The sequence below is a fragment of the Amblyraja radiata genome, chromosome 14, assembly GCF_010909765.2.
Source record: "Amblyraja radiata isolate CabotCenter1 chromosome 14, sAmbRad1.1.pri, whole genome shotgun sequence".
In the NCBI taxonomy this organism is placed as follows: Eukaryota; Metazoa; Chordata; class Chondrichthyes; order Rajiformes; family Rajidae; genus Amblyraja; species Amblyraja radiata.
Window position 1 is genome coordinate 23943037 of NC_045969.1, and position 10236 is coordinate 23953272.

A 10236-nucleotide genomic window follows, 5' to 3' on the forward strand; every position below is an offset into this window, starting at 1 on the left:
TTGGAGTGTGAGAGTGACCCAGAGCACCTGGAGAAGACCCACACGGTCACGGAGGAAACGTACAAACTCTGTACAAACAACACCCGTAGTCAGGATCGAACCAGGGTCTCTGGTGCTGTACTGTAGCAACTCTACCGCTGCGCCACCATTCCATCCTTGACTTGGTTAGCCTGGAACATGGTTTGATTCCAAATGTAAAATGACCAAAACCTGTAGGCACCCAGTAGGTACCATCTTACTGACAACCAAAGGGAGTGCATCAATGACATTATGATATTCAGACAGATGGCACAGAGTAACTCTAAAACCATATACAACTCAACCCAGTTTAATCCTTTACTTAGAAAACCATTTCCTCCCCCTTGCAGCTCCACTTGCAACTTTCCGAGTCATTTATTTTACTCGTGTGTTTGATGCAAGTCCAACTAAAAAATAGTAGCTCAAGTGAAGCCACAAGTAACGAGCCTTGAAAGTGTACAATGTTTCAGAATGTTCCTTATCGGAAATGAGGAATGCTTTGTGAAGCTTTGGTTATTTTGTGTAAAGTCACCAAAATGGGATAGGGCAGAGCTCTTTCATGGCAAGTTTTGTGCAGTGCTCGAATGAGTGTTCCTTTTGCTACTAGTCTGTAGTAATGTATACAAAGCAACAAACAGATGACCCCAGATCACAAGAACACGAGAAACACAAGGAGGCCATTCGGGCCCTCGTGCCTGCTTTGCCATTCAATATAGTCATGGCTGACCTATTACCTCCGCACAATGTTCCTGCACTGATCCCTTAATCATTGTAAATATACGCGATTGAGCCCTTATAAAGTCTTAGGATGAGAATTTCAACAATTCATCACCGACTCATTAGGTGAAGAAATTTATATTCATTTCAGCCTTGAATGGCTGACCCCTTATATTCAAACCATCACCCCCGGTTCTGGACATTCCATAGGGGGAAACATTATTCGTGCACCTACCATTCAGCTAGGGCTTCTTTCACATCTAAGAGTAACTTATTTTATGCCAGGTTTTGCATCCAGAAAGCAGTTATAACCTGATTCATTTCTAGTGCCTGAACATCCAGGAGCAAAATGGGAGAGCTGACCTCGTTGGTCCATGATGTGCGACCTCTGGCTGAAAATGCAAAGATGGGAGATATTTGTGAATACAGTGACAATGTGAACGGTCATATTTACAAAGTTAGAGACAGTCATGAGAATTAAGCTGTTCCCAGTGAGGGATTACTGAGGGCGTGGAAAGAAATATACCCAATTCATCTTAAAGCACATGCTTTCAATTTACTGCCACATGGCATAAATTAGTCATGAGCTCTAGGGGGGATCAGGAACAAACAAATATTTATTGGGGTCACCAAATGGGCAGATTAACCTCACAGTTGAGGTCAGTTTCATGAAAACTGCCAATTTACTCCCCACACTGGTAACAAGCTAATTATTCTTTCTCTTCCCAATATCATAAGTAGGTCGGGGCCAGGAGTAGTGGGACTCTGTTTCCACAAAGTCCAACAGTGAAAGATAATACTTTTCAGATTTAAACATTTTTGCTGACTCTGAAAGCTCTTTAGATTCTTCCTTTCCTTTCCCACTACATCAAGTGTATTTGTTTTTCACCTCCCATCGGTTTGCTGACATTTCTTATTTCTGGTTCATTAAAGGTAGCACATTCTCCGATCTACCTGCATTTGTTTTAGGCAGAAAAAGTATAACTGGGCTTCTCAAATATACACCCGAACATGCACACGGGCTTTTCCATGCCATGTGTCGTTAGTGAGGGTCAGTACTCCTGAAGCAGGCACAGCATTTGCCCGGTGAAGAAGAGGCAAGGACCATGCCTGAGATACTGTCTGGGCATCTATTCCTTGGACCAGGATGGGATGTGCATCTTAAGCGGAGTGATCAGGCCTGCAATCAAACACCAGGGTTATCACAACATCGCATGATGATCTGCATCATTTGTCAGGATCACCGATCTTATCCCCATTGGGAGATGCAGGCACAACGTGAATTGGACAAGTCAGTTTCAGCTGCGACACAGGACTCCTGAATTCACTAGTCGTTGCTGTGGGGAAAGGAGAGTGGGAAAGCTTGGTACTTTAAAGCACAAATCAATACACAATGTAGGCAGGGCATTGGCAAGTTCATGCTCACAGCATCATTCACTACTTGCCTTAGTCTGCCACGGAACTTCCTTCCCCACTTTCTGACCGGTTCCACTCTTATTGATCATATTTCTCAAGCATCATCTATGAGTTAGTGGTAGGTGCATTGGTGTGGAGTCAAAAGCGTATATCTGTTCAAAGATCTACTCCGGGCAACTGAGCCAAAGTCTATGCTGACACTTCAATGCACTATTGCACCATTGTCATTTTTTGAAAACCCTTGAAGAAAAGCCCCGATCATCCTCTCAGATGGATGAGGAAAAATAGCGAGGTGAAGATATCTCCTGGCTAATATTTAACCCACCTTCACTTTAGCCTTCACTTTTATGGATTACATCAGCTTGTATCATCAAATGCAGTTTTTGGGTTATTCTGAATACAAGTTGGCTAGACTGTTCCTTCACTACTACTGTGCCTGCACTGGAGGTCATGCATGTGAAGCATCCTGAAGTTGTGAAATGCCTACCATAAATGTAAGTTTTGCTTTCCTTGTGAAAATGTAGGTACAATTATTGACAGAAATTGTGCTGATCCAAATTCTCTGTCTCTCTAGAATCTCCAGCAAGGAAGAGATCAAATGAGGATGAGACATGTTCATCATCATACCATTTTCCGTTACAGAGCAGTGTTTTTAGACAACACTTGCAATAAGAAAAATAAGAAAAATACCCTCCTAAACTTTCAAGGGAATAAGTAGCTTCACAGAGTTACATTTCTGGAACATATTATGGTGTAGCACTTAGCACAGTAAAACTACCATGAACAAGAGAGTTCCAGCTTCAAGATTTTCCTGTCATCCAAATCTGCCTCCACCCAACACACATCAGAGGCAAACATGATGATGTACTGCACTGAAGCAGTGTGGCTTCTGCTCGTCCTGCTTCCATCTGGTCTTCCGCACATCTCCACCATATGCTGACACTCAGCCAACAACTCTGCATTTCTCCAGTTTCACCTACTCAGCTTAAAGCAGGGAGAGATTCCAAACATAAAAAAAACAAAACAGAATATGGTTTGCAATGGTTAAGAGTCTAAACTATTGGTTAGAAATGTGGTTCTTGGGTTATTGATAAGGACAATGGTCTTCTTCTTCTTGCGTATGGCTTGCACAGCCTAAAGTTGTAGGACAACTTGTTCTCTTTGATCTTATTTGATTGTGCTCACCAGGTTGATTGCATTCGTCGAAACAGGGCGGACCACGTGAAGGTTGCAATCTCCCACCCCAGGACAATGGTGACCCTAATAATGTACACTCACAGAACCAATGGACGCTGAGCCTTGATGTCCATGATATAGCTGTACTATGGTGTGCAAAGCCTTTAGACTTCTGAGGCACAGTAAACACCACAATTCTACCCAATAATGGGTACCAAATCTGTGCACAAACTGTATCCACAGCTCTATAAACTTAAGCCCAATTAGGGGCAGTTGCCATAACGTGCTTAGAGCATCGAAGCACTACACCAAGCTCTCATTAACATAGGGCACTTTGAAGAATCCTTCTTTCAGTTGGCTCCATTCTCCGACAGAGTCGGCATTTTTACAGCTCCTTTCATCACTCCAGGATCTATTAGAATGACACTCAATGAAGTCAATCCTGGAGGACAGTCATTGTTGAAATGTAGCAGTCAATCACCAGGAGGAGATGGTTGGTCAGATCATCCACATGACATGTGGGTTCATGCACACATTAGCAGTCTGGAAACTGGAAAGAGTGAAACCCGATCACAATTGAGGAGATAGTTAATGAAAATGTGGGGGATAGCAAAATGAGTTAGTGAAGCATTAGTGTAAAAATAAGGTGTTTGATGCTTGACACCTAGAGGGTGCTAAGGCCAGTTTCCCTGCTGTACCTCACTCTGACTCTATGACTCTAACATGCTGGAGGTAAGTTTGGTGTGTTAAACTCAAGAGAATTCTGGAAGGAAGAACAAACTGAATGTTATAATCAACGCATCCCATCTCAGTTTGAGAAAAGTGCAAAATCTCCTCAAGATGGAAAAGCCAAAACACACATTTGCGGGAAACCTGAAATAAAAACAATGCTGGAACTACTCAGCATGTCACCCTGTCCCAGGCATTCCCTCTGCTTTCTACCATTTCTCTGCAACATAAAATAGGTTTTATTTCTATGTTTTTCCCATTCTGATCATCAACCTGAGAAGTCAACTCTTTCTCTCTCCAAGGAAATGGGACTCCCTTCCCTTATGCTTCGCACGCCTCATCATGTTGGACTACAAACACCAACCACCTCTCCTCAGGACTCCCATGGTGGCATCCAGCAGCACTAAATCCTGCAGTCCCGCCTAAGCCAGGTAGTCCTGAGGATGGTGAATCTGTGCAATTATTTGCCACAGAAGGCTGTGGAGGCCAAGTCAATGCATATTTGCAAGGCAGAGATTGACAGATTCTTGATCAGTATGGGTGTCAGGGGTTATGGGAAGAAGGCAGGAGAATGGGGTAGAGAGGGAAAGATAGATCAGCCATGATTGAATGGCAGAGTAGACTTGATGGGCAGAATGGCTTCATTCTGCTCCTATAACTTATGAACTTATGACCACCTCCGAGTACAATAGATTCCTGCTGGATTTAGGTTGGATGCAGGGTCTGGACCAGAATACAAACTTGCTCATTCAGGCCCGCTGCATGAAATGAGTCTGCTCCACTACAGACATGTGTCGCACAAAACAACCTCGACGCGTGGGCTCTAGAACTCTACACTAGGCTTTCAGTGCAGACAGGACCCCTAACTGTTGTCCATCATCGCTTCATATCCTTCTTATTACACAAAACGCAAACATACTATGTTAAATGCCTCCAAAATTAGCTGACAACACTCATTTTCAAATATGGCTTTGTTCAGGAATGCCTGCGGCCCAGATCCAACAGATGTTCCCCACTAAATCCAGTTGAAATTGAGCAGAAATACAAAACAGATCCTCAGAAAAGGGATACTGCCTGGCGTTTGTGTCACCGTTTGATCCGTGCAATTCCAGATGACAACTACGTCACCTCCAGTCTAAGCCCATTTTTGCAATAATCCCTTCAGCCTAATTCAGTGCCCTCTATCTGTTACTGGTTTTGTCGCAAATGCCACAGCTCATTAAAAATGGTCACTAAAAAGCAGATCACAGGTCCAGGAATAAATATGGAAAATTCACAATTGCTTTGGCAATATGGCTTCAAATTCAAGGTCAGTCAGGATTTTATAAATGTCATTGATACTCTTATCCTTTTAACTTCCAGTGAATATAACCCCAATCATCCCAATGACTCTTCTTGTGCCAGGTTACCAGGGCGGCACAGTGGTACAGCGGGAGAGTTGCTGCCTTACAGCGGCAGTAGACCCGGCTTCGATCCTGATTATGGGTGCTGTCTGTACGGAGATTGTACGTTCTCCCCGTGACCGAGTGGGTTTTCTCTGAGATCTTCGGTTTCCTCCCACATTCCAAAGACGTACAGGTTTGTAGGTTAATTGACTTGGTACAAGTGTAAATTGTGCCGAGTGTGTGTAGGATGATGTTAATGTATAGGGATCGGTGGTCGGTGTGGACTCAGTGGGCCGATGGGCCTGTATCTGTGCTGTATCTCAAAACTGGCCTGGTGGACCTTCACAGCAATCCCTCCACAGCAAGAACATCCTTCTTCAGAAATGGAGACCAAAACTCCAGTATTCAACGCCTAGGGTCTGTACAATGCAGGTGAGACTTCCCTGCTCCTGTACTCAGTTCCTCTCACAATGAAGGCCAATGTGCCATTTTCCTCCTTAACCATCTGCTGCTCCTGCTTGCTTATCTTCATCCCTGGGGAGAAGGCAGGAGAATGGGGTTAGGAGGGAGAGATAGATCAGCCATGATTGAACGACAGAGTAGACTTGGTGGGCCGAATGGCCTATTTGTACTCCTATCACTTATGATCTTATGACCTTATCAAGGTTATTTATATTATGAACAGTAGGAGATCTTGAAATGAACCCTGTAGTTCCTCACTTGGAAAAAGACCCCTTTATTCTCACTCTATTTCCAGTCTGGCAACCAGTTCTCTAAACATGCCAGTACATTATTCCCAATCCAATATGCTTTAATTTTGCGCACTAATCTCTCATGTGGAAAGCCTATATATCCCTGCACTTCACGCTGCAACAGAAAAGCAGCCAACATAATCAAAGACTTGTCCCACCCTTGTCATTCCTTTTTCTGCCTGCTCCCATCTGGCAGAAAGTACAGAAGCTTGAAAGCATGCAACGCCAGCCTTCAGATCAGCTTCTCTCCTTTGTTATCAGGCATCTGAATGGTTGTTTCATAAGCTAGGGTACTGTCCAATTCATCTCTACCCTATTAAGGACATTGGACTTTGTCTATAGCACTGAAAAAATATATGCAAAAATTAAAATTGATCTAAATCTCAGTGTCTATACATTTAATCATGTCATACTCAGTAGTGTTCGCACCTATCTTTAAACAAACCTCCCTGGCTTAAGATGCCTTTCCTTGTTTGAGGGGTGACCCACTGTACTCGGATCCTCAATGTCCAGCAGCGGAAGGAGCATAGGCCGTGATCCTTCCCAACCAAGCCTTTGCTTTGGTTGCACCAAGCTTCAGTGAGTCCCTCATCACATACACTTCGGTCTGGAATGAGCCAGTTGGCAACTTTCCCAGAAGCTCATCTCGCTGTGCTGGGAGACCAAAGACCATCTTCACCGAGCTGATGATCATCTAGCAGCACTTGATGTCTGTCTCCGAATGTGTACCTGGGAACAGGCAGTGAATCAGAGTCCCCTGTTACTAAGTTGGTCAGGATGAACAGGCTGTTCGCCTGTTATGGTGACACAGTGGTGCAGCAGTTGAGTTGCTGCCTTGCAGCGCCAGAAACCTGGGTTTGATCCTGACTATGGGTGCTGTATGTTCGTAGTTTGTACATTCTCCCTGTGACCATGTGGGTTTTCTCCAGATGCTCTGGTTTCCTCCCACATTACAAAGATGCACAGGTCTGTAGGTTAAATGGCTTCTGTAAATTGTAAATCGTCCCTGGTGTGTAGGATAGTGATCGCTGGTCAGCACAGACTCGTGGGCCGAAGGGCCTGTTTCCACGCTGTATCTCTGAAGTCTAAAGTAAAGTAAAAAGTCTCAACTGTGGCAAACTGTAGAATGTTGTTGCATCATTCTTCAGACCCTCTTCACAAATCCACACTCTGTGAAGAAGTGGGTAACCGTCACAGTCTCACTGATAATATGTGCAGGTCATGATAATTACCACAGGCCAAGTGTGAAACTCTCCCTTTAGAGGGTACGTTATTTTCACGAGCACAGAGACCGAAGCGGAGCTCCCACTCACTTCATTTACTCTTTCTCCTTACTTTCAAATAAGCAAGGATCAATTCAAAACATTGTCCTCCAGTAAAAGCCTGTTGAGCAATTGTAAGACCAAGACAGAAAGCGTAACCACACTGCCAGCTGTGATATAGAAAGGGGAACGTTGACTTCACATGAGAGAGTAAAACAGATTGTCACAGCCCATTTTATATCTTACCCTTTTGAAGTCAATAGAATAAGAATTCCATAAAACCATATCTATTCCAGTAATGTGCAATGATGTCAGACACAAACCGGACCCAGTGTTCCTTTAATACTTGCCTTGTACATTCCAAAATCTGTCTTCAATTCTGTTTGAAAGCATTTCAAAAGAATCCCACTAGGTACACCAGCAATCATAATTGTACTATTTTACTTCCCATTTTTCAATAAAGATAATTAAAGTTAAGAAAATGTATTCTTAAAATGACTTTGGATAGATATTGAAAGCGTACAGTTATATTTTACTCTTTTATGAACTGGGTTATTTAACACAGATGCTTTGAGGTAACACAGTGTAACTGTTATAATCTATTAAGTGTATGGTTTATCTTAATCAGTTGGATGTCATGTGTTGCTTCAAGACCAGGAAATACACCCAACTGGGATGGATGCATTAATAATGATTTACAGCAAATACATAATGCATACTGATGTGCTATTGAGTTTTCTTGCACTGTTAAGACTGATCGCATGTACATCCATCTGTAATTTATCTTTCCAAACCGGTACTTTACCAATCAAAATGAAAATAGCAAAAGTCATACCGATATACAAAACTGGGAACAAGCATCATTTTACAAACTACAGACCTGTTTCTTTACTCCCTCAATTCTCCAAAATACTAGAAAAAATGTTCAACAATAGACTAGACATATTTGTAGAAAAGCATAAACTAATCACTGAAAGTCAATATGGATTTAGATCAAACAGATCAACATCACTTGCAATAATAGAATCAATTGAAGATATCACAAACGCTATTGACAATAAACTATATGCAGCTGGGATATTTATTGAAATAAAGAAAGCATTTGATACGATCAATCATGATATTTTATTAAAAAAATTAGAAAGGTATGGCATCAGAGGTCTAGTACTGGATTGGATAAAAAGCTATTTAAGTAACAGGCAACAGTTTGTGAAGCTGGGCAGCTACAGTTCTACATGTTTGGACATTGCTTGTGGTGTCCCCCAGGGGTCAGTGTTGGGTCCAAAACTATTCACCATGTATATAAACGACATTTGTAATGTGTCCAATGCCTTGAGGCTGGTCTTGTTTGCAGACGACACAAATATTTTTTGTTCTGGGGAGAATTTAAAACAATTACTGGATAAAATAACAAAAGAAATGGGCAAACTGAAAACATGGTTTGACAGGAACAAAATATCATTAAACTTGAGCAAAACCAAAATAATGTTATTTGGTAATTGCAGAACAAATACACAAGCAAATATAAAGATAAATGGGGTTGAAATTGAACGAGTTCATGAAAATAAATTTATTGGGGTTATAATGGATGATAGAATCAGCTGGAAATCACACATCAAACATGTACAATCCAAACTGTCAAAAAGCATTTCTGTATTACACAAAGTTAAGCAGGTTCTGGATCACAAATCACTCCGCATTCTCTACTGTTCACTAATCTTACCCTATTTAAATTTCTGTGCAGAAGTCTGGGGCAATAACTATAAAAGTTCGCTACATTCATTAACTATTCTGCAAAAAAAGAGCAATACGTATTATTCATAATGTCAGGTATCTGGGTCACACTAATCCATTATTCTCACAGTCAAAATTATTAAAATTAGCAGATTTGGTTGCATTTAAAATAGCACAGATAATGTTTAGGGCCAAAAATAAAAACTTACCTGGAAATATACAAAAATTATTCAATGAGCGAGTGGGGGGTTATAATTTAAGAAGAATATTTAATTTTAAGGTACAAAGAGTCCGCATGACCAGAAAAACTTTTTGTATTTCGGTCTGTGGAGTAGGATTGTGGAACAGTTTGAATGTGGAGTTAAAGCAATGTCCAAACATGAACCAGTTCAAAATGACATACAAAAAACTTTTTTACACAAGGTACAGGGATGAAGGGGATGGTTGACAAACAGGGGTTAGTGTTTGTTTATTATTTTGTTTATTATTTATTTATGTTTTTTGGTTACTTCATACACATTACTTGTATGTGTATATCAGTTGTATGTATATATATGTCTGTATGCATCTCTAAAAATTGTCTGGGGTATTATTATTATTCATTAATTAATTATTAAATATGGAAGAAGGGTTTAGGGAGAAGGGGTGAGATTAAATAAGTTATTCTTCTTCTCACTCCTTTTCGAGCTTGTAAAGAAAAAGTGTTGGACATTTAAATTTTGCTTTATGCTTTTTATTGCTTTGCAAATATTGCCTGGATTGTCCAATTGTTTGACTATTTCGATTTTGTTGTTGTTATTTATTCCTATTTATGTCTTTACTTGTTCGGAACAAATAAAAAAAAAGAAAAAAAGAAAAAAAAAGAGATCAGCATCAGATATACATTATACATGAATGTGAAGCAAATACAGAGCAGTAATGCATAATGCGTGTGACTGCGACTAAAGCTAGTTCTGTAGGGAGAGAAGTTGGATGCAACCAGAGGCTGTGACTCATCTCACAAATCCACGCAAACGGGGTCTGAATTCAATTTGGAACCACAGTGGG

At 41.2% G+C, this 10236-nt stretch overlaps 1 long non-coding RNA gene across 1 annotated transcript in view; it reads right to left on the reverse strand.

Annotated features, from left to right (window-relative positions):
- Positions 1 to 8340, reverse strand: part of LOC116980510 — a 15657-nt gene extending 7317 nt beyond the window's left edge. The window contains exons 1-2 of the long non-coding RNA XR_004413990.1: positions 8223 to 8340; positions 2483 to 2488 (exon numbers count right to left, since the gene is read on the reverse strand). This is a non-coding gene — a long non-coding RNA (uncharacterized LOC116980510). The remainder of the gene's footprint in view (positions 1 to 2482; positions 2489 to 8222) is intronic.
- Positions 8341 to 10236: the final 1896 nt, after the last annotated feature.